Here is a 24,737-nt window from a genome sequence, read left to right on the forward strand (position 1 = left end):
TAACAGTAACAATGGACTGTAAATTGCTTTTCCACCCTCCAGACCCAGTCCCAACCCACACAGCATACTACTCATACATCTCTCATTTAAAAATCTCTCAACTTTCTCATCACTGACAGTATTAATTCTGATGTGATCAGAATGGATGACATGGTCTTATGGAGGATGTTTGCTATTTGCTAAATCTCAGCCCTAAGGAGTTGAAATACATATTGTTAATTTTGTGGCAGTGGGAATGCTATACCCTCCACATTCTCATGTGGGCTGTCATGTGGTCAGTAAGACAGACCTCATATGGCTGAGGGGAAATGTATGCATGCCCTTCCTGTCTTTGACCTTATGAATGGATAATTGTGCCAACCCAATTTCTGTATTTTGTGGAGGGCAGCTCACCTGTTTCTGTTTAAGTCATGATGCTCCCAATGGTATGCTTCATTGTACTTTAATCCTTTTAACATTGCTGCCGTTTCATATATGATAGATGCTAACTGCTTTAAATATATCTTATGTGACATATGGGCTACATCAGAATCACATGTCACAAAAATCACACTAACTATAATGACAAAGAGAAAATCAGTGGCTTTAGCCCACAGCTCAAGCTCAAAAGAAATAGGAAATATCTAAAACAACTGAACAACTGATGAGTAGAATGTTTTGTTGACCTCTTCATAGTCAAGTAACTACTCCTTCAAAATGTATTAATATTTACACATGTAAATTTTTTCTTTTAAAATGGTGTTAATTACCAAGCAACAAAACTGTCTTAACCCTCTCCAAATTGTGTTCCAAAATCAATTCCAAGACTCACTCTTTCCCTTCCACAGTTGGATGACTTTCCATTTTAGTATTTCTTTTCTTAAATAAAACATATGCAAAGAACTATCACGTTCCAAGAGAGAACAGAATACCATAAAACCTCTTCTTATGCTGAAACTTTTGAATATTCAAAGGCATCTCTTAGATGACTCCTGCATGGGTGTATGTCATAAAAGACACATAATGAGGCTGATTCTATATTTTGCAGGGTTTGGGTTTTCTTGACATGTTCGCTTTCTTTCCTGTGCTCATTTCAGCGAGACAGGTGGCAAAGGATTGGAAGAGACAGAGACGTGGGGAGACATGGCTGAACAGAATGATGATCTCCCTGCTCACTCTCCCTATGGACTCCATGACTGCTGCCAGTCTTGGAGTTTGTCACCATGTTTAGGTTAAAGGAGAACCTCATCAACCCTCTACACAGAATCCATCCTTTATCCTCCTTCACTGAAACTCGTTTCCGGAAACCTTGAAGAATTGTGTAGCAAAAACTTTCTAAAATGTTTTCTCTAAACTTCCCCTCTTATTTTACAGTCAAGATAGTAGCTTTGAGCTCAGATTCTTATACAGATGTAGTTAGAATTCACATCTGGAGCTGGAGTGATCTTTGAGGCTGAAGGGTGTATTCTTAACAAAAGGGGTGTACATGTGTCCTTGGGGGAAATACAAATATCCCCTGCTCTTGACTATCACTCTCTGCTTCTTTTAAACATTATTGTCTCAGTTCTGCAGATATTATTCTATTCCTAGTAACTCCAACACATATGTGAAGTGAAAGGCTACATTATAAAGGCCATTGGAGTCTTCTATAATCATTGTGTGCTTGGTGTATAGGATTAATAATTTTAATATCAATCACTCCTAGTTCGTGTTTACAGAAATTTTAAATCACATGCTTTAGCATCACCCCAAACTTTGAAAATCTAGTCAAGTCCACTAGAAACACACACACACACACACACACACACACACACATACACACACACACACACTGTTATAAATCTACTTGTGATGTCTTTTGTTTCATCTTTACATTTAAAAGTAGACATTGATTAGATACTTTTAAAAGAATGAGTGGAAAAAAGAGGCAATTAGAAAAGATAGTTGTAGGATGGAAAATAAGTTGCAAGATTTCAGCATTGTGATCAAAATAGTCACACATCACACATCATTACTCATGTTCAATGGTTAAGGCCGTGTTTGAAGAACAAATACAGAATAACTTTTAAGAACACAACAGTTATCAATTACTCTAAAAGAATTGATTAATGTTTGGGTATGGTGGTGCATGCCTTTAATCCCAGCACTGGGGAAGCAGAGACAGGAGGATCTCTTTGAATTCAAAGCCAGCCTAGACCACATAGCAAGTTTCAGGCCAGCCAAGGCTGCATAGAGAGATTCTGCCTTTTAAAAGATTGGTTAAAAACCTGGTTGTGGCACAGCCTTAGTTAAAGTATTGATAAAAGCTATTGTTCTTACTTTGAGATGTTTTTGAAGAAAGAATGGAGTCATGTGGGCCTCTTCCTCCTGCAAACCATCTTTGCAACCATCATGTGTGCTGTTATCTGAGCTCGCCCATCACGAGACTCCAGAGGAAGCAAAGAAGACAAGGAGGGCATTTCCAAACTTCACATTTTTAATTAACTTACCAAGTGATAGATTCACGCTGACAGTTTCATTCTCATGTCTATGACTGCACTTTGTTCCTGCTGGTCTTTCCTAATGCCATATATCCATTATCCTCTCTATTGTCCCCTTGGGCTCCTTCATTTTTACACCTCTTCCTCGCCTCTTCTAGTCCCCTTTTCCTTTACATATTTTACTAATAGATCTGTGTATGTACATGCAATACCTAAATTTAAATCTAGAGTCTCCACATCAAATAAAATATTCAATCTTTGTCTTTCTCAGTCTGGCTTATTTCTCTTAACATGGTGATCTTCATTTGCATCTATTTTCCTGAAAATGTCATAATTAATTTCATTTTTCTTTACAGCTGAATAAAATTCTTTGTATGAGTACCACCCCTTTTTACCTTTCATTTGTTGATAGACTTCCATGCTGGGTCCATTTCTCAGGTACTGTGACTAGAGCACGTATCCCTTGGGCACATTCCTGGGAGTGCTGTATCTAAGTCACACAGTAGTTCAGCTTTGTGTTTCTTGAGTAGCCTCCACACTGACCTCCATAGCAACTGCCTTGATATATCCTAGCCATAACAATAGCCATTCTAACAGAGGTAAGATGGGATTTCAGTGTAGTTTTTAAAATATGTGTTGACCATTAGCGTTTATTCTTGCAGAATTATCTGTTCAATTCATTAGCCCATTTATTGTTTGCTTGAGTTTTGGGCACTTCAATTGTAGAGTTCTCTATATATTCTGAGTATTAATCCCTTGCCACGTGCACAGTGGACAAAGATGACCTTTAACTCTGTCTTTTAACTCTGATGACTGTTTTCTTGGCTATGCAGTAGATTTCTAATTTCATGGGATCCAATCTGTCAGTTCTTGGATAATTTCCAGTGCTGTTGGAGTCTTTTGCAAACATTCCTTGCCTGTGCTTGTATCTTGAAGAAGTTTGCATATGTTTCCATCTAGTAATTTCAGAGTTTTGGGGTCTTACATTAAGGTCTCTGATCCATTCTGAGAAGACAGTGAGAGATGCATACATAGTTTCTTTTTTCTTTTCTTTTTTTGCAGGAGGACATTCATACTTCACAATACCATTTGATGAACAGGCTGCCTTTTGGGGGCCCTAAGGTTTGATTTTGACGCCTTTATCAAAGGTGTGGCTACACCTGTGCAGGTGTCTTCTCCTGGGTCTTCTACTTCTCTTGCACTGGTCTGTGAATCTGTGTCTGTGCCAGTACCACATTGTTTGGTTTCTGTCATTATAGTTTTGTAGCATAATTTGAGGTGAGGTCTGGTGATGCATCCAGCATTGCTTATTCGGCTTAAGAATGAAGTGATTATTTTGTTTCCATATAAATTTTGGGATTTTTTTCTAGCTCTGTAAAGAATGCCATTGTAATTTTAATGAAAATTGCATTAAATCTGTAACCAAAGTAGATTACTTTGGGTAATTGTACTAGTGAGCATTCTCTAGAGGTACAGAGATGGTAGGGGATTTATTAAAGTGGCTTACAGGCTGTGGTCCAGCTAATCCAACAATAGATGTCTTCCCATTGTCAAATGTTCAGTTTCCACTAAGGCCCAATAGCAGGCCAAGAGCTGGCTCTCAAAAGAGCAGTCATCTGCAGATGATGGTATAACCTTGCTCCAAAATCCCAAAGGTCTCTTCTGCATTTCATCTATAGGAGCCTGCCAAAGGCTCTAAACAGCATTCTTATCTACCACTAACACCTCAAATGCCATCCGGTCTGCTAGATCATGTGGTCCAAGTGGCAGAGCAGCCTGAACCTGTTGAAGAGCCTTCTCCTGTTCCAGGCCCCACACAAAGCTAGCAGCTTTCCAAATCTCTAGGTGTATGGGACGGAGAAAGACACCCAAGTTAAGGATGTGTTGAATCCAGAATCCAAACAGGCCCACTAAACATCGTGCTTCTTTACACTTGGTAGTAAGAGGGGCCAGGTGAAATAACTGATCCTTTGCCTTAGAAGGAATATCTCTGCATGCCCCACACCACTGGACTCCTAAGAATTTCACTGAGATTGAAGGCTCCTGAATTTTGGTTGGATTTTTTTTTCCATTCTCTGATGAGCACATCTGTTACCAACAAGTCCAAAGCTGTTGCTACCTCCTGCTCACTTAGTCTAATCAGCATAATCTCATAAATATAGTTAATCAATGTGATTTTTTTTATAAAAAAAAGACAACCAAAAAGTTGTCATAATGAAGTTATTACACAGGGCTAGAGAATTGATATATCCTTGAGGTAAAACTGTAAAGGTATACTACTGACCTTGCCAACTGAAATCAAATTGTATCTGGTGCTCCTCATGACAGGTACTAAGAAAAAAGTATTTGCTAGATCTATAGCTGTAAACCATGTACCAGGAGACATGTTAATCTGCTCAAATAAGGACACAACATCTGGTACAGCAGCTGCAATTGGAGTCATTACTTGATTGAGTTTTCAATAGTCAACTGTCATTCTCCAAGATCCATCTGTCTTCTGCACTGGCCAGATAAGAGAGTTAAAGGGAGATGTGGATGGAACCACCACCCCTACATCTTTCAAGTCCTTTTTGTGGCACTAATTTCTGCAGTTCCTCCAGGAATACAATATTGTTTTTGATTCACTATTTTCCTTGGCATAAACAACACTAAAGGCATCCATTTTACCTTTCCAACCTTAATAGCCCTCACTCTACAGGTTAGAAAATTTTGCCAACTTCTAAGTCTATCTATCTCAATAACCACAGGATGAGTTCAGGGACACACTGGACCTACTGTGAGTCGAACATCAGTCAAAACTTCATTAATCACCTGACCTCCATAAACCTCTACTTTAACTGTAGGGTCACAATATTTCTTGGCATCTCCCAGAATCAATGTCAACCAGCATCCAATAGACCCTAGAAAATATGATTGTTTCCTTTCCCCCAATGTACAGTTACCCTTGTAGAAGGCCATAGTTTCTGCTGGGGAAGTACTAGAGAAAAGCTAACAGCAAAGCTCCTAGGGATTTTATCAAAGTCCTTCCTCAGGGGAAACTGGCCATCCCTTCATTCAAGGGATTCTGGGTCTGCAAACTAGCTCATTTCTGGAAATCTGTTCACAGACCAAGATTTCCTTTGCCACAATCCAACGAAGCCTTCCTTTCATTTGTTTGAGAATTTTTCTACTTACATAGATCAAACAAAAAAAATGCAGTAAGTTTATCTATTTCATGCCTGGAAACACCATGATTTGTTAGCCAGTACAAAAGTTCCATACAAGTCATGCCACCATAAAAATCACTTTGCCTGTGCTGACCATTACGAGTCAGGCCATTATGGACATTGCTTTGTTTATGCTTCCCATTATGATAACTGCAACCACCTTGCCTTTGGGGATTCAGTGCTGCCACCTAGCTGCTGCTACTTTGGGGCCCAATCAAGTTCATTACATTTAATTCATCCAACTGAGCATCAGCATCTCCAAGCCTAAGGTCTGGAACAAGGAAAAGCTCTTCAAATGTGTCCCCTCTCACCATTTTGTGTCTTACAGGATTAGTGAAGGGTGTGCTTTCTGGGCCCTTCCATTGTGGAGGGTTAGGTTTTACAGTGCACCCACTCAAGCATTGCAGCATCCCTGAGTCTTAAAATCCCTTCATCAATTTGAAGTCAAGGGATACCAGGCATCTCCAACTCCTTTTCAGTAGCCACTCTTTTTACAAATGCTTCAACCAAGCATTCAAACAAGTTTTGACAACTCTTTAACTGTGTAAGCTTCCATATTCAACCTAGAATCTCCATTCAAATGTCCCATATCAATTAACTCAGCCTGATCCAGTTTTATGTTCTTTCCAGCATTATCCCACACCCTTAAAATCCATTCCTACACATATTCTCCCAGACTTCTGCTTGAACAAATTAGTAAACACATCAAGATCTTTAGAGTATAGTGCACCTCTCCTGGACTATACTTTCTACCTTCCCTCTAGGAGACCGCTTTGCCTGAAGTCTGATTATAGATCTAGAGACAACTGTTGGTGACCCCTGAGGCACATCAGTATTGTCTTTCCTGCCATTTCCTTCAGAGAAAGTCACTGCTGGTTTAGTAGACAATAAAGGATTAATTTTCTCAATCAAAGGTGGAAAGGACAATATTTTGGGATGGAAGTAGGAGGACATCTAAAGAGGGTGAAGAGACTACTTCCTCAGGTGAAATAAACCCTTGAGAATCTTGGGGTTCAAAGTTCTCAGCTTCAGTGGGGTCCTCTCACACATCCCTATCCCAAGTTACAGGATCCCATTCTTTGCCAACTTACAATGGCCTGACTGTGCTCAGAACTCCAATTAGCTCCAAATGGAAAGATGAATTGCTTTTAGCCAAAAATATGATTCTTTTTTATTCTATGACCTTTAGCTTCCAAACACAGCCTCACCTTGCTTCCTCTCTACTCTCCAGAGAAGTGAAATTACTAACAATTATTGGGCATGCACCGGAAACACTCCACACTCACCTCCTAACCCTCCCACACACAAACAAAATTATAAAAACTATGAGTGATGAACTCATAGCAGGGTTGGTTACCTGCTCCAGACCTGCACAAGATCAAGCCAACCAAAACTCCAGAATAGAGAGAGGAGGAACTCTCAAGGTTCTTCTCCGTATTGAGGAAACATTGGTAGTTGATGGCTGTTGGGGGAGGGGGAATCATTCTTCTTTGGTAGGTTGCCCACACCATTGCACATATAGGCAGCACCAGTTGGAGTTGGTGGGTTAGGGAGGAGGAGGAGGAGGAGGAGGAGGAGGAGGAGGAGGAGGAGGAGGAAGAGGAGGAGGAGGAGGAAGATGTAAAGTTCGAGAGTGAAATGTTAGGGAGGATACAGGAGACTTGAGAGTGGAAATAGAGGTGGGTGTGGTCATATTTCATTGCATACAAGTGTGAAATGATCAAAGAATAAATTAAAAGAATAAAAGACAACCAGTGAAAAACAAGGAGACCTCAGCCGGGCGGTGGTGGTGCACGCCTTTAATCCCAGCACTCGGGAGGCAGAGGCAGGCGGATCTCTGTGAGTTCAAGGTCAGCCTGGGCTACCAAGTGAGTTCCAGGAAAGGCGCAAAGCTACACAGAGAAACCCTGCCTTGGGAAAAAAAAAAAAAAAAAACAAGGAGACCTCAATGTTATCTTTCCTGATATCTGAGGTTCCCCCTTTGAAAGAAGAAATAAAGACCTGTAACAACGTTTAATTCTGAAAGCTGTAGGGCACCTGGATATTTATACTCCCTAATTTGTTTCTTCATGTCTTGCTTGTAACAGTCAAATTACATCATGTTTGGGGAAGATAAAGGAGATATAGGATAGGATCAATTAAGCAAAATCCCCCAGAATAATTTATTGTTCTCAATTACATAGTCTCCAATAGCCTACTCATTATGATTGGCTATAAGAAATTCTTAACCATAAATACGTGTTTCTCAAAAATATAATTGCATTGCTTTTGTTTTGTTTTAACTGGAAAAGTATCATGCTTGTTTGGCAACATAGTATAAAAGTCTTTTTTATCTTAAAGGTGGAGCAATTGGATGGGGCTGTTACCATGCTCTTACACATGTATAGAGTTCCCTACCATTAAATAAACGTTCCACAAGAGGAAACCCATCAGCAATAGGAAGAAAATCAGCAAAGTAGTTAAGAGTGGGTTGCACAAAAGAGGCAAGAGAGCCATCATTTTCTTTTTAATCTTGTTTTATAAGAGCAAAAGGAAAGCCTCAATAGTTTTACAGCACTAACCGCATGCAGAGTAGTGCCGAGTATTCAAATGGAATGGGAAAGTAAAGACCATTTTAATCATAAGAGCTTTGGGAATAGAGTATTTTGCACTTGTAGCAAGTAGAGTTGAATCCCAAGTGTGCTGATTAGGTTTTGTCAACTTGACACAAACCTAGACATGCCCAGGAAGAGGAGATTCCCAACTGATGGAGCTGCCTCCATCAGCTTGGCCTATGGACAAGTCTGCAGGGCATTTTCTTAATTGCTAAGTGATGAGGGAGGGCTGAGCCCACTGTGGGTGGAACCATCCCTAAGTAGATGGTCCTGGGCTGCATAAGAAAGGTAGCTGAGCAAGCCAGTAAGCAGTGTTTCTCCATGCTATCCACTTCAGTTCCTGCCTTCAGGTTCCTGCCTCAAACTCCTGCCCTGGCTTCCCTTGATGATGGACTGGAACCTGTCAGCCTTTCTTCATCAAGTTACATTGGTCTATGTTTTATCATAGCAGCAGAGAACAAACGAGGACAGAGTGGGAGGAGAAAGACTATTTTAACCTTAAGAGGAGTGAGCATGGAGTATTTTGCAGTTGTGGAGAGGAGGTTTGGATGCCAGGTTTCCATTGTCTGCTGCACATTTCAGCTTCCCTCACACTCTTGGGAGCAAGATGAGTACACACATGTGCTTTTAGCCATTTCTCACCATGAGTCTTTACGTTACTCCTCCAGTGTACAACTACTATGCTATGAATAGGAAACATCCCCCACAGGCTCAGAAGCTGAACCCTTGGCCTCCAACTGGTAGAACTATTTTGAGTTTGGGTTCCTTGTTTTGTTTTGTTTTGTTTGTTGTTTTTTGTTTGTTTGTGTTTTTCTTGGAAACTTTGGGAAGAGATGATGACCTGGGGAAAGCGTGCCACTTAGGGCTTGTCTTTGGAGATTATACCTGGTCCATGGTCCCTTCCTCTTTCTCTGCTTCCTGTGTATTATGAAGAAATCTCCCTGACATTTGGCTATGATTCCATGATGGCCAAGTTTCAATGGCGCTAAGTATTATGAACAGAAGTCTCTGAAACCATGAGACCAAAGAAATTATTCTCCCCTTTATATTGTTCTCGTGGGTGCTGTGGTGGTTTGAAGGAAAATGACCTCCATAGGCTCACAGGAAGTGGCACTATTAGGAGGTGTGGCCTTGTTGGAGTAGGTGTGGCTTTATTGGAGAAAGTGTGTCACTGGGGCAGGCTTTGAGGTTTCAGATGCTCAACAGGCCCAGGCTTCCCCACAGACCGCTCTCACTCTCGCTCTTGCTCTTGCTTTTGCTCTCTCCCCTACCCCGTGCTACCTGCCAATCTAGATGTAGAACCCTGAGCTCCTTCTCCAGCACCATGTCTGCCTGCATGCCACCATGCTTCCCACCATGCTGAATAATGGACTAAACCTCTGAACCTGTAAGCCAACCCCAATTAAATGTTTTCACTAATTCAATATGTCATGGTCATGGTGTCTCTTTGCAGCACTGGAAACCCTAACTAAGACAGGTGTTTTTAATCACTGCTATGGAACGCTCACAAGAGCCATTGTCTTTAGCAAAGCCTCTGAGACATAAGTATTGGAGAGAATGAGCCGTGCATTATGGCTAATATGAAGCTGGGTCAGTGTAGAAATAGATAACACTTATTCATCTTTCTCTTCCTGCTTATATTATTTCCTAGTCACTGAGACAAAATCTAACACAGCGGGAAAGGAGACATTGATATTGTCTCACAGCTCATAGGAATAGCGTTCATCATGGCACAAAGGCATGATGGTGGGATGGGTGTGGTCTGTGGTGCTATCCAGAAAGCACATAGAAAAGGAAATGTTGGTCTATGGCTGGCTTTCTCCTTTTTCTCCTTTTATTCAGTCTGTATTACCAGCCCATTGGATAGTGCAGGCCACATTCAGATCAGGCCTAACCCTCTCAGGTAATCCTGTTGAAACAGCTTAAGGACACACAGAAAGCTGTGCCTCACTGATGCCCTGGGCATTTCTTACTTTAACACAGTTGGTAATCAAAACTGACCCACTCCCTTCCTCTGCTCCTTCATCCCTGTCCACGAGCTTCTTAGCCATTCCAATTTCTCAACAACTTTGGATGCTTTTGCTGTTTCTCAGGCACCGCCCACCTTATTTTCTAGACGGGGTCTCTCATTGGCCTACAGCTTGCTAATTAAGCTCAACAGGTCTATCTCCACCTCCCCAGTACTGAAATTATAGGCACACACCAGCACAAATGTCTGGGTGTTTCACATGGGCTCTAGGACTGACTCAGGTCTTCTTGATGACAAGGCTTACAGATTGAGCCATCTCCTCTCTGCCTTCTAATGGGCAGATTAAGAGCCCTTGGCTCTCCAGCTGGGCCTGGGATTCAAGACATGGGAACAATGTGACAAGCAGCTTTCTCTTCAATTTACCTTTGTTTCATACCCATTGAAAAAATGCAGGCATATAAAATCATGGACTGAATCTCAGCAAGCCACACGGGATATAGGATCTTTCTTTCAATTTTCTGGCTTACAGTGGCCTGTGGCTGAGGTCTGTTCATTGCAAAAGAGATTCTAGGGGCCTTCCTTTCATACTGAATACTTCCTTTTAGCAAGTAGTACTAAAACTTAAGTCTTTGGGGTAAAGCACTACTAAATATTAAAGCTAGTCAAAGATATAAAAGCTACACAAGTGCATTTGTATAATAAAAATGTACTTGAGAAGCAGCTGCGATGTAATCTCACAGGATAATGGCCCTTTATTCTGGCTCCCCATCAGTGAATACCACAGCCTGCACACGGTGGGAGCTGGGGGCCACTTTTCAATTTTATTTAGGAAGCCAGGACTTTAAGAATATTTAGGTTTGAGATTTTCAAACTGAAGAGCAACTAGATCTCACTGTTCTATTCAAAGAAATTTTAAGTGCTTTAAAAGTCCTCAAAAGACATCTGACATGAAAAATAGTGTGATTATTGCTGTAAGCCTTCTAATATTCAGATAAATACTAGTATTGCCTTGAAAACCCTGAGGCAAAGAATCCTCCCCCTCAAGTGCACTTTCAGTGCCATTTCCTGTGGTGGGGAACCCTGTTTCGGTACAGCAAAGCCTGCCATGGATTTGACACCATTCTTTAGATCGGAAGGATTTACATGTAGTAAACAGAGGGAAGAGAAAGGAAGAAACAACATGTCTCTGTGATAACGAATAGGCAAGAGATGACTTCGCAACAGTGTTCAAGAGGATAAATGTTTAGTAGAAGAAAATTATGACAAACTTAACTCCATTCCACTTGGTACAGAGGAAGAAAAGAACGAAACAGGACTTAAAATGGCATCAGTACAAAAAAGTATTCTATATCCATAGGCGATTGCATATGGAGACACGTATTGGGCATGTACACATGCACACATAAATACATGCATACAGAGTCTTCATAGAGCCCTTGAGTATGATGTTGTTTTCCCTTTGTGTCTCTTTAAAGCTTAGTAACTCAGTTTGCAGCTATGAGAAACAAGCTATGTAGAAGTTCCGAGGCGAATTTATTAACTCCAGGACAATTGTGTCATGCAGATATAGTTACAGACACTCATCAGAGGTCCCATGACAACGCAAATGGCTTCTATGGGCAAGATGGTCATGAGCAAGCCTGGCTATAGAGTTAAAGCCCACATTACTTTTTAGAGGAAAAACTCTTTTGCATTTATATGTGATTATATATACACATACACACATTGCTTCTGTCAGAACTACAACTCAAGTTATTAAAATTTAATAAACTATTCGTGGCATTATAAACTGCGTGCATATCTTTGTATATGAGAATATCCTGATATACTGGTCAATTTTAGAAGCTTAAGAACTGCTTACCGTGCTTCGGAAGTATTTTGTTCCTGTGGGTTTTTTTTTTTTTACAATTAAAAAAGTGTGGATGAGGGGGGTCAAATCACATGTACGCACAGCACCCTTATGGAGGTCAGAGAGCAACAATCGGCTCTATATTTTGACACAATCATTTTTGGTAACCATGTAATTTCCTAAACCCTGCAGGACTTTTTAGAGTCCTTTAAACATTTTCATGTATAATCCCCCCCCCCTTTGTTAAATATTTCTTTAGATATTTAATACTAAATGGATAGAAATGGGGGAAATGTGTGCTGGGGAGGGAAGAACTTGAAAGGGTTGAAAAAGCCAAAGCAAACACACTGTTACATCAACGAGTGTTTACGTCTGGCGTAGCCGTAACAAAGCTTGTGCTGGGGACGGGTAATGAAGCCGGGAACATGATGCTGAAAAGGCAGACAGAGCAACCTGTCACACAGAGCAGTGGGGCCATCGGAACAGGCTTTAGAAGAAAGTCCTTCAGGCAACAGCATGGCGCATTTGCTGGAGGCTGAATGTGACCACATCGAGAAAGGACCATTTGGTGACAAGGATGGACGCCTGGGGGAAGGAAGCAGTGTAAGAAATTTAGAAAGTCTATTCGAGTTTATAATAATTGCATGAAGATAGCTCTGAAAGACACACTGAGAGACTGATGTTTGAGATCATTAGTTGAGATATGCCCTCCTCCCAAACAGGGAAACCATAGAGAAGTAAAGATTAAGTTTGGGGGGCCTAGGTGGGAAAAAAATGGAAAGTGGAGGCTAAAGGAAACGTGTTTTCTTCCTGTGGTGATACAAATGCTCTAAACTTATATACATTGTACCTTCTTGAGGTATTGCTATAAGAAAGTACCTTACCGACGTCATTGGAGAGGGGAAAGGCTTATTTTAGGGTTTTGAAGGGATTAGTCTATCCCGGTGAAGAAGGCATGGCATATAAGAACAGCTCACGTCCTAATGGGCCAAGAAGGGGGATGCTGGCGTGCGGCTGTCTGTGTCCTCCTCCTTGATTCTCTGCTTCATAGCCCAAGGGATGGTGTTCTCACATTCAGAATGGGACACACACACACACACACACACACACACACACACACACACAGCCCCGCAGACATACCTCAGGTGTGCCTTGCCATCTCCTAGGTGATTGTAAATCCAGTCACATTGACAGTGAAGACTGATTACAATGTGGCCATAGTTGCCCATATCTGGAAACATATTAAAAACCACTGAATTGTGGCCTTCATGTGGGTAAGTTTCACAGCATGTGGTTATGTGAATTCCATATCAATTTAACTGTTTTGGGGAGGGGAAGCAAAACTGAGATCTCTGTGAGACAGAAGAAAATCTACTTACAGAAAACATCCTCAATTACCACCAAGCTCTGTAGATCTGGGGCTTGCCCCACAATCACATAAACTGCAGGACAGAGAGAAACACAGACAGGTAATTTTTTATTGATTTTGTTTCTCTGGCAGAACTCTGGGTAACAGATTTTGGAATTTTGAAGAAGAGCATGGCTGCCTTATATACATTAAAATGAGAAATGAAGCAATTGCTCTGGAATTAGGCTGAATAGAGACTGAAAGAATTGTGAAGTATCTGGTAGAAAATCATAAATGACTTGGGAGAGGTAGTTGGTGAAAACATGGGTGTTAAAGATGCTTCCACTGAGGCCTCAGGAGGAAATGGGCAGCATGTTACTAGAAAAGGGTGGGAAAGCAACCAGCCTAGAAAGATAGCCCCAATGGTACAATGCTGGCACTTTTATCCAGGGCGCGCCACATCTGTCTAATTAGACTTAAGACCCATTGTATAGGCAGGAATTCACGTCTGGTCCTATAAACCTCGACAACTGCCTATGATCTGACAAGGCACAGACCCGAGAGGAAAACATCCTACTGCCAGTTTCCATAACAATATAATTTCTATTTTCTGAATACCTGTCCTTATACTCATACATAGATCTAGTTCTCACTCCTCATCAAAGAAGCTTATTTTTACAGCAGATGGGAACAAGGAATAAGGGACTGTGGAGGTGCACAACTCCCAACATGTACATCTAAAATGTAACCCCTACACCTAAGGCTCAGGGAACCTCACAGAAGAGTGGGCAGGCAGATTGTAAGAACAGGAGACCCATGGTCTCTACTACGAAAGAGTGTCATCTAGACGTGATGGGAAAGCTGCACCCATGAAATCTCAACAATGCAGTTACCAAAACAACGCCTGCACAGTGACAATACCAGGGGACAGGCCAGCACGATGGGGCAGTTTCAGAAGGCCTCACCTAGATGAGAAACCCCAGGCCATCAGTGCTGCTGAGGGAGGAAGAATCTGTCTTCTCTGTGGTCAAGCCACCTAATAGGTTGCTCAGTTCAAACTGGTGAGTCCTAAACAGATACAGATAGAGGCAACACTAAATGGACTCAGCAGGTTATATATATATATATGTGTGTGTGTGTGTGTGTGTGTGTGTGTGTGTATGTGTGTATATTGTATATGTATATAGTGCATATATATATATATCTGTGTATATGTAGGTTTATGTGTATGTGTAACAATAATAATTAAAAAGAGGTCATGAATTTGAAAGAGTGGAGGGAACATGAGAGGGGCTGGGGGTGAAAGTGATATAGAATGTTAATATGTAAAATTCTCAAAACTAAAAAGTTTAGATAAAAATAAAATATTGAGGAAAATTGGGAGTGGCAGAAGTTGACCGAACTGCAATTGCATTCTATTCTGGACAAGTGGAACTCATCATAAACTTGACTGTTTAAGTTGAAAATATTTCTGAGCAAAATGTTGAGGTGCTCCCCTCCTCATCTTGTTACCAAAACAAACTCAAGCAACACAAACCAGTACTGGATGGTTTCAGAGGCTGTTAGTCAGCCATGTAAAGGATGCCATGTGAGAAACTATCCACAAAGCTCCTTATACAGAGTGAGTCATATGGTCCACACCATGACCAAGGCAACTCTCATAAAAGAAAGCATTTAGAGTGGGAGAAATGGCTCAGCGGTTAAGAGCACTGGCTGCTCCTCCAGAGGTCCTGAGTTCAATTCTCAGCAACCACATTGTGACTCACAACCATCTGTAGTGGGATCTAATGCCCTCTGCTGACATAAAGGCGTACATGCAGATAGTTCACTTATATACACAAAATAAATAACTAAATCTTTAAAAGACAAAAAGAAAGCATTTAATTTGGGGCTTTCAGAGGGCTAGTCCATGATCATCATCTTGTAAACATTTTTGCTTATGTCCTAACCATACCAATCTCCAGGTGAAAGTTTTCAGCTGAGTTCATGGCAGTATGTCCACATCTCATATATATGTGGATATATGTGCATACACTGTCTTCAGTGATACTGAGGATTGAACCTAGGCTCTTACACACTCTGTCACTGAACCACATTCCAGCCCAAGAAAGAACACATTCTGTTGCTTTAAGCCACCAAACTTGAGGTCATATTTCTCAGCAGCCCTGAGAGGCTAATACCATGAGCAAGATTAATTCTGTGGCTGTCCAGTCTCCCCAGAGCTATCACCTCCCCTCCAATACTTACACTTAAATGTCAAGTCCATTGCTTGGTCACAGACTCACCTCTGTATTGTGGAAAATTTATTCTCAGCTTTCCTGTTGTCCTTTGCCATCATGGCAGCCACCTCACAGAACACATGTGACCTTACATCTTTGGGCCTTGGTAAGAAAATGGAATAGTCAATGAGACAACTGGCTTTTATATAGGAGATTCCTCCACTCTTCTGTGAACTTGTATGTGACCCGCTCAGAGGAGTCACCAGTTCCAGATGCCAGAGTATCCAAATCAGATAGACTGTTCCAAACCCTGTGACACCTGAATATCTCAATGTTCAAAATGTCCCAGAAGGTCACTATGAAGCCGCTTCATTTTAATTGTGTCTTAATTTATCTCTGACATATTACATTTTTGATTATTATCAACCAGTGATGTGAGCTGTGAACTTAGGATACAGCTCCAGTCTTCTGGGAACTAACAATCTAGTTGTGCAGTGCTAATTACCACCACCATTTACATATAAATGAATCAATTAATAGGATAAACTATACTAAGCACTCCATTTTATGCATGCATGTGCATACACACACACACACACACACACACACACACACACACACACACACCTCTGTTAAGATCTATTTGAACAGAATAGCTTGAGGTTTTAGTAGCTTAAAGGATGCCTTCTGACCTGATTGCAATGTTTGAATCTCTTGTTATGTGGATGTATTACTTTTTAATTTAAAAATAGCCATCTTTTGGAAGCAGATAGATTAAAGTAATTATGACATTCAGCATACAGCACTGCAGAACCTAGTTCATGGACCACAGGGGTTTATCTACCACCGTCTTTAGTCAAGCTCCCTGGAGATACAGCATAGGAACACAGACACCCTCTCTGACTTCCATCTCAGAGCTCTGGGATTTAGCCCAGCTTTGTCTCCGAGTCACTTATGACTCTGTGACTCACAAACGTAAACATTTATATTTAAGGAATATTTGATATGTGGATAAACTGTTTGCTATAAGAGCTGCTCTTCAGAATGGCATCTCTTAGTGAGCACCATTCCTGAATCGACAGATAATAATCAGAGACTTGTTCTTCTGAGACCAGAGAAGTCTCCCTGCCCTCTTCTGCTCAGCAGGTGTGTCCTCTTGTGCGACTCCTGGGTGTATATTACAGAGAAAAGAAAAACAATATATTAAACAATAAAATTTCATTTCTTCACTTATCCCAAAATGAAACCCTGTGTGGACAGACTATGCCACCATGGTCACTCATCAAAATCTTTAGATTCCAGGTTCACAATACATTTCTTCTCAACCTTTCTGAAGCAGAGTGTCCATTGTAAACATTTATTCAGTTCTGGAATGGCTGAGGGATTCCTGTGGTCACATCCCTGTGAAGAAAGAAGAATAGAAAGATTACTCATCTCTTTACTTTAATGATGCCTTCCTAAGTCTTGTAAACATTTCCACTTGTATCTTAACTATACTGATCTCCAGGGGAAAGTTTTCAGCTGAATTCATGGCAGTATATCCATATTACGTATATATGTGAATATATGTGCATACACTCTCTTTGGTGATACTGGGGATTGAACCTAGGGTCTTATATATGCTAGGTAAGCACTCTATCACTGAGCTACATTCCCAGCCCTTGAGGGTTTATTTAGTAAGAAACAGAAATACAGATTTTAGGAACAGTTAACAACTAGTGAGACAGCAGAGGATCTACATACACCATACAAGCAATTCCCCGGATGGAGGTAGGACCCAGAGTCACAGTCATGGTTCAAACTGTAGCTCTCACTGGGAGACATGATCTGCTCATTGCCTCACCTCCATATGCACATGTCCACCATCCAAAAAAGGGAAATAAATGCAGAAATGCTTCTACTATCTGAATTATGAGTGACTTATGTCAAGCCAAGTCTTATGAAGTAAAAATATAAGTAGCTGGCCCGTGCATTTCTTAAGTGTCCATGTCCAAGGGACGTGGTAGGGCCTTCTTAATAACAATGGTGAAATTCCATTCCAAATATGGTAAAGATCAGTATTGAGCCAACCATTTGTATTGTTTTCAGGCACAGTATGGTGTGTTTGTCAAAATGGTGGAGTAGCCTGATAATCTGTTTTCAGGGGCCTGAAGTCCTAAGTAGGAAGGAAAGAAGACACAGATAGCAAGACTGGCCTCTGGAGGAAGAGCTTAACAGAAGCTCCAAGATCTTCAGAGGAGGAACCAAAACAACCTGTCCCCAACACTGTTCCTCCAACCCTAAGGAGAAAGAAGCTGTAAGGACAAAAATGAAAAACAAGATTCCCTCTTAAATTTGAACACTTGAGGCCCAGGCAGCACCACATAAATGTTCCCTTCACACAACTTCATGGTAGGGAGGCATCTGAGACCATGACCCAAACACCATCCTGCTGAGGGCTTGGTGTGACCCCTCATGTATGAACGCCATGGCCAACACCAGCAGTTGGATGCACAGCTGAACACTGTCCCCTGTCACCTCCACTCTGCCAGGCCCAGGTGTTGGACTAAATGAATCAGAGTCACTTGACGACAGCCACAGAAGGCTGCAGGAGGAAGAATCACAGCCCGCTCCTCTCAGAAAAATGAAACTAGCCAAATTAGGGAAAGTGCTCTGCCCAGAAAAGCAGTGAGAACGTCAGCGTGGGAAATACACGAGAGATCGTCTTGGCTGCTGGAACTTGATAGAAGGTGACAGACTACCAGCAAGGCTTTGTAAGGGTCCACATGCTTGCCTGGTATCCTGGGTTTGTTTCTGTTGCCATGACAAAACAACTCAGGGAGCGAAAGGACCTATTTGCCTTATATCTCCAGGTCTCAGTTTCTCATTGGGGACATCAGGGCTTGAATTCAAGCAGGAACTTGAAGCAGAAACCATGGAGAAACACTGCTCACTGGCTTTCTTTTGGCTCACACATAAGCTCAATCTTAGCTAGCTTCTTATACCATCCTGGACTACCTTCCTAGGGAATGGTGTCACTCACAGTGGGCTGGGCCCTCCTACAGTTATCAATCAAGCCAATCTCCCACAGGCTTGCCCGCAGGTCAGTCAATCTGGGCAGTCCCTTAGTTGAGACTCCCTTCTCAGGTCACTCTAAGCTGTCTGAAATTGACAGTTAAAGCTACTTAGGACATGACACATAGGCAGTGTTTCAGAGCTAGGATAATTTGAGTTATGTATGTATTTTTCATGGCAAGAATGTTCCTACATGAAAAATAAAAATCTGAAGCCATGACACTTTACGTGCCACTGATGAAGGAGTGGTGGTTTGGGGGTGCATCACCCATAGGCTCCGGTGTTTGACCCTAGTTATTGGCAATGTTTGGGAGGTTTCAGAGGAAGTGTGTCACTAGAGGCAGGCTTTGAGGTTTCATGGCTCACCTTCCTTCAAGTTTGTTCTGCTTTGTGCTTGTGGTAAAAAGATGTGATCTTGCAGATTCCTGCTCCTGCTGCTATGGCTCCCCCACATTCTGGACTCTCCCTCTGGAATCAAAGTCAAAAATAAACCTTTCTTCTAGAAACTTCCTCGATTACAACGTTTCATCATAACAACAGGAAAGTAACTAATACAGAAGTAGATGATTTTTCCATACAGAAGATATGAAACACAGGCATAGGATCATAGTAGACATCTGCAATACCTACATAAGCAAAGGCAATTAAGAAACACGATGCCACCTAGATACTCGATAGTCTTGACATTTTTGAGGTAGCTGCTGAGGTAACATGCTACAGTCTTTCACAGGAAACTTTTTTTTAAGAAGGGGAAAGAGTTTAGTCTAAAAAAAAAAGAGTAAAAGTACATCTTAGCCAATACACAGCTGCAGCATGAATCTTAAATGGCCTTATTAATAAAAACAAACCTGGAGCCAGGTAGGTATTGGGGTGAATACTGGAAGATCAGAGAAGCAGAACAAGCCACAGCCACCTCACCTCACCAATCCCTCAGCTGATCCTGTTTCCTCAGACTGGAAGCCTCTGAGTCCTCATCCAAATAGATCTCAGCTGAACTGCTGCTCAAAAACCTAAAAGGTTAACCAGCTCTAGTTCCTGGTTTTCAGGCCTTATATACCTTTCTGCTTTCTGCCATCATTTCCTGGGATTAAAGGCGTGAGTCACCATGCCTGGCTGTTTCCAGTGTGGCTTTGAACTCGCAGAGATCCAGATGGATCTCTGCCTTCAGAATGCTAGGATTAAAGGTGAGTGCCACCATTTTCTGGCCTCTGTATCTAGTGGCTGTTCTGTTCTCTGACCCCAGATAAGTTTATTAGGGTGCACAATATTTTGGGGAACACATTATCACCACACACAGCCCTTGCCAGCCATTTGCTGTCATATCAGGTAGTGTTACAGAACAAGATAGACGTACAGCAGGGGCCTTTGTTTAACCAGCATAATCATACACATAAGCAACAAACTGTCACTTGTCATAGTCGCAGTGATGATGTCATTAGAAACTTTTCAGCTCCACTATAATCTGGTGAAACTGCTGTCACACACTGACTGAAAGTTCACCATGCAGGGTATGACTGTAGAATTCCAAGATGCCCTTATTTTATTTAATTTTTAAAAGTTATTAAGCTTCCACTATGCACCAGATACTAATTGTGATGGGTACAACAATGAATCACAAAATCATGAATTCTACTCTAGCAAGGGGATTGGGGACGGACAAGCCCTCACCACTAACTGAGAAGCTATTGATAGCTAACGGATTCTGGGGGAAGGAGCAACCACTTTTCCTTAAGAGTGTGTGTAGTGTGTGTTACTCTGGTAGGTTGACCTCACTCCAGTGGTTGGTCTCATATCCAGAAGTATCTGGACAGGGCAAATTAGACTTGGTGGGCTGTCTTCAAAACCAGGACACAAAGTTGGAAGGGGTGAGTTGAATCTGGAAGAAGTTAGGGGAGGAATGGAGGAAATGAGATCAAAATGTATCACATGAAACTCTCTTCTAAGTGGGTGTTCACGTGTGTGGTTGAAGTCAGTCCCTGATACGGGCTGTGGAAACGCAGCAGTCTGACTTGGGCTGCCTCAGGAGATGCAACAAGACATCAAATTTACTAAACCACAACCAGCCAGCTATAACAACAAAGCCTCAAGCTGTATGAGCCTGATCTACTCCTCAGTTCTGTCAGGATCTGGGGCCTTGCATTTTAGCTGTTTATACCTTCAGAATTGCTCATTTCCCAATGTACTGAAATTTTTATTAGCAAATTTTTCTCCAGTATCATTTTTTTCTTCAAGCCTCGTAAAAATTTATTGCATTTTGTATTAATAAAGCAGTCTAGTTCTTTGGTACTGTTTGCTTTTTTATCCTTTTAGTGAGATCAGTTTGGGTTTTTTAATAGATAGCTTGTCTCTCACAGAAATCTAGAGTTATCTTGTCTTTCCCTCTATTAGGGTCCAAACTACATTCATTTTTTTTCTTAATTTTTCTAAGGATTACAATATACATCATCAACTTATCTTAATTTGATTGACGATGGCAATAAATGGCCAGTAACTTTGTAACATACACATTTCTACTTTCTCCTGTTGGTCTAATGCTGATATCATTGCATACATCCATGTATGTCGCCAACCCAAAAAACATAACAGTATAACTACTACCTCGTTAACCTTTTAAAAAATGAAGGAGACCTGGGGAGATGGCTATGAGGTCAAGTGCTTACCACACACTCATGACTGAGGTTCAGATTCCTAGAAGCCACATAAATAACTGTTGAGCTGGCATGGCATCCCACCTGCCACCCCAGGCCTTGAAAAGTAGAGACAAAGACAGAGGATCCATGGAGGGAGCTGGCTAACTACTCACTGAAGCAGTGACTCTGGGTTCAAGTGAGAGACCGCGCCTACACTCAGGAGGAGGAGAGCAATCAACTGAGAAAGGTATCTGACATCAACCTCTGGCCTCCACATGCACTCACACACATATGCATGTGTATCTGCACATGTACACACACGTGAAAACGTGCATGCACATACGTCACACACACACATAAAAGAAAGGAGGCAAGGAAGGGGAGGTGATGGAAGAGACGGGAGAAGGAAGAAAGGAAAGAGCTGATGTTGGGTGAACTTTTCCTGAGGAGATGAACAAGTGTCTTTGTCACCAGATAAAGCTCCAACAACAGAGCAGAGAAGAAACTCCTTCAAGTCCATCTTGGTGAACTAATGCCTCTTATTGGGGTTTCTTACAGGAGCCTTGCCAGGGTTACCTACCAGAGCCCCTTACCAGTGGCTACACCACTGAAGCTGGTAACTTTATATATCCTCAGGAGGGATTACAACATACCATTTACAAGTATTTTGATGAGACAGGCCTTCTCTATCTTACTTTTTGTTTTTTTATTTTACAAATATATGAATATGCATACATGCATATGCATGCATGTATATATGTTTCTCCTTATAAGCCTTCCTCTCCCTTAATGATGGAAAGTTAATGGGTCCAATCTTATGCAAGTCTGCTGCAGGCAGTCACGGCTTCTGAAAGTTTCAGAGGACAAGGGCTGTGTCATGCCCAGAGGTCAGCATTCTACAAGAGTAAATAATGGCCACAGGGGCAGTCTTCCTATTTACAGTCAGTGTTTCTCTGCTCTTTGTTCCTTCCTGTGATGTGAAATCATCATTTGCATTCATCTCCTCTCAGTCTGAAGTCCCAAACTTCAGAATTTCATAGGGAATTTCTATCTTTATCTAGAAAAGTCTTCTATTCTTCCCTGCCTGTTGAATGATGCTTTTGCTGAATACAATAATCTTGGTTGAGACTATGAGCATACTGACTATTCTACTGCTTCTAGACTCTGCATTTTTATGAGACAACAGGTCCTGGACACAGTTTCTCCACATATAGAATAAGTCACTTACTACTTCAGTTTTTAAATTTTCCATTGTCATTGGCCTAGGTATGAAACTCTTCTTGGAATCCATTGATCTTCCTGGACATGCATATAAAGGTTTTTCATCAAATGTGCGACATTTATAATTTTTTTCAAAGAAATTCTCTCTCTCTCTCTCTCTCTCTCCCCCTCTCCCTCTCCCTCTCCCTCTCCCTCTCCCTCTCTCTTGTGTGTGTGTATGTCTTATTCCTCTTGTAATTCTTATTACAAATATGGCAATAAGAATCTCCTGATTTTTCGATTCATTTACGTTGTTCTGGCTACAAGTAAATCAATGGCTTCCCTGACCTCCCAAAGTCTTCTGTTCATGCCATCTAGAATACTCTCCACTTAGTTGCTGTGTTTTCCAGATCTAGAGTTTCCATTTGGCTCTTTTGTTGTAGTTCTTATTCCCTTTTTAAAATTCTCATTTGTTGCATCATTGTGACCATATTTTCTTTTGCGTCTTTTAATATGGCTTGTTTTAATTAGCCAAACACATTTAGAATTGATGCTTTGTCTGCCAAATTCAAAATCATAGCCTTGCATTAAGTTCCTAATGAGTACTTATTTTTGTGTATATGGATGTCACTGTCCTGTTTTACATAAGTGTCATATTTCTATTGAAAGATAGACATTTTATATAATGTAATTTGGCAATTGATTGATTTTTAAAGACATATATGTATGCAGAACTGCAGGATCTGACTCCCACAGTAGATACAGATGCTGCTGTTTCTACTCAGATCTGAAATTGAGGTTTTTAAATAAATTTTCCCACTTTCCTAATCATAGCTCATGAATGTGTCACTAATAGCTTAGGAATCAGCTAATGATTTGGGCAGATGTTTACACCTCAGACCCCCAAAACACTTCCATTATTCTCTGATAAATCTGTCTGTGTGTTCAGAGAGATTCAGAGTTCAACCAGTTCTCTGGTGTGCCTGGATCTTCTGTTTCCACTAAACTCTTTGCCATCTCCTCCAGAATGCATGTGCATAACTCGTAGCTCCCAGGTCAGGAATGTCTGGGAAGTTTATTGAGCATTGCATGCTTCTCTAACTCCCAAGATTGCCTTGAATTTTGGGGTAGCCCACCACTTTCATCAGATGGAACCAGAACCTTAGGGTGTGTGTGTGTGTGTGTGTGTGTGTGTGTGTGTGTGTGTGTGTGTGTGTGTGTGTGTTTGCCACTTCTTCATGATAAAGCACTGTGGGTTTTTGCCAAGTTGTGTTTTCCTCCCCAGAAAGCAAGCCTACTTGTGTTCATGACTTGGCTACTGTCATAAAATGACCACTATCATCTACCAGCCTGGGTGAGGGGAAGCATGGGAGTAGACCCAAGGGAAAAAAAGGTGACATATGCCCACAGTTCTTACCTAAAATTCACGTACATTTTTCAAGAATAAATACCTGTCAGCTATTGCCTGTTTGGGGTCAATTTCCATGTCCCCAAAATGTATGTTATTGAAATTTTCATCTGATTTCCTAATTGATGGTTTTGCAGAGAGGATTCACTGACATCTTCACACAGTTAACTCACTTCTACACTGTGGCTTCCTAGGATCTCTCCCTAGAGTAATGAGAGAATAGTTCATTGTCCTGTTGACATTTGACTTGGCCAGGTTTCCTGGTTTACCTGATACTATACTAACAGAGGCTTCCAGTGATGACTTGACTTGGTCATTGCTTTCCTGTCACCCATCATCAAAAGAACAATTGGATTGGGAAATGACTGGTCCTCAAATAAAAAAGTATGGAGCAGATCTACATTCAGTATTCACCTGGCCTAGTTCAGGTCATTTCAGCCTAGTACCAACTGAACCCTACTGGTCTATAAATACAAGACTCAGAAACTAAATATTTGTTATTATGGGCATCTGAGAGTTGGGGCATTGTTGCTACCCATCAACACTAGCTTACATAGTTGTCTAACGTAGGTGATGTACTATATAGTCTGTTCCACTTTAGCAATAAAATAAAATAAACCCTTCCAATAGATCCTGGCTAAGTGATTCTGTCTAGATTACAAGTATCATCATTTGCCTTAAGATAACAAAACACTTAGTATGGATTTATCCATATTATTATGAGAGGAGAAGAAGATGGAAGGTGACTTAAATAATCATTTGCCTCTGAGAGTTATTGACAGTAAGTGAAAAAAAATCTAA

At 41.2% G+C, this 24,737-nt stretch overlaps 1 protein-coding gene across 1 annotated transcript in view; it reads right to left on the reverse strand.

Moving 5' to 3' along the window:
• Grin2b (glutamate ionotropic receptor NMDA type subunit 2B) overlaps nucleotides 1–24,737 on the reverse strand; it is a 668,532-nt gene that overhangs the window by 464,103 nt on the left and 179,692 nt on the right. Inside the window, exons 10-11 of the mRNA XM_076568099.1 lie at nucleotides 19,065–19,166; nucleotides 15,673–17,045 (exon numbers count right to left, since the gene is read on the reverse strand). The gene's annotated coding sequence lies outside the window, so the exon portion shown is untranslated. The remainder of the gene's footprint in view (nucleotides 1–15,672; nucleotides 17,046–19,064; nucleotides 19,167–24,737) is intronic.

The sequence above is a fragment of the Peromyscus maniculatus genome, chromosome 3 (assembly GCF_049852395.1).
Source record: "Peromyscus maniculatus bairdii isolate BWxNUB_F1_BW_parent chromosome 3, HU_Pman_BW_mat_3.1, whole genome shotgun sequence".
Lineage (NCBI taxonomy): Eukaryota > Metazoa > Chordata > Mammalia > Rodentia > Cricetidae > Peromyscus > Peromyscus maniculatus.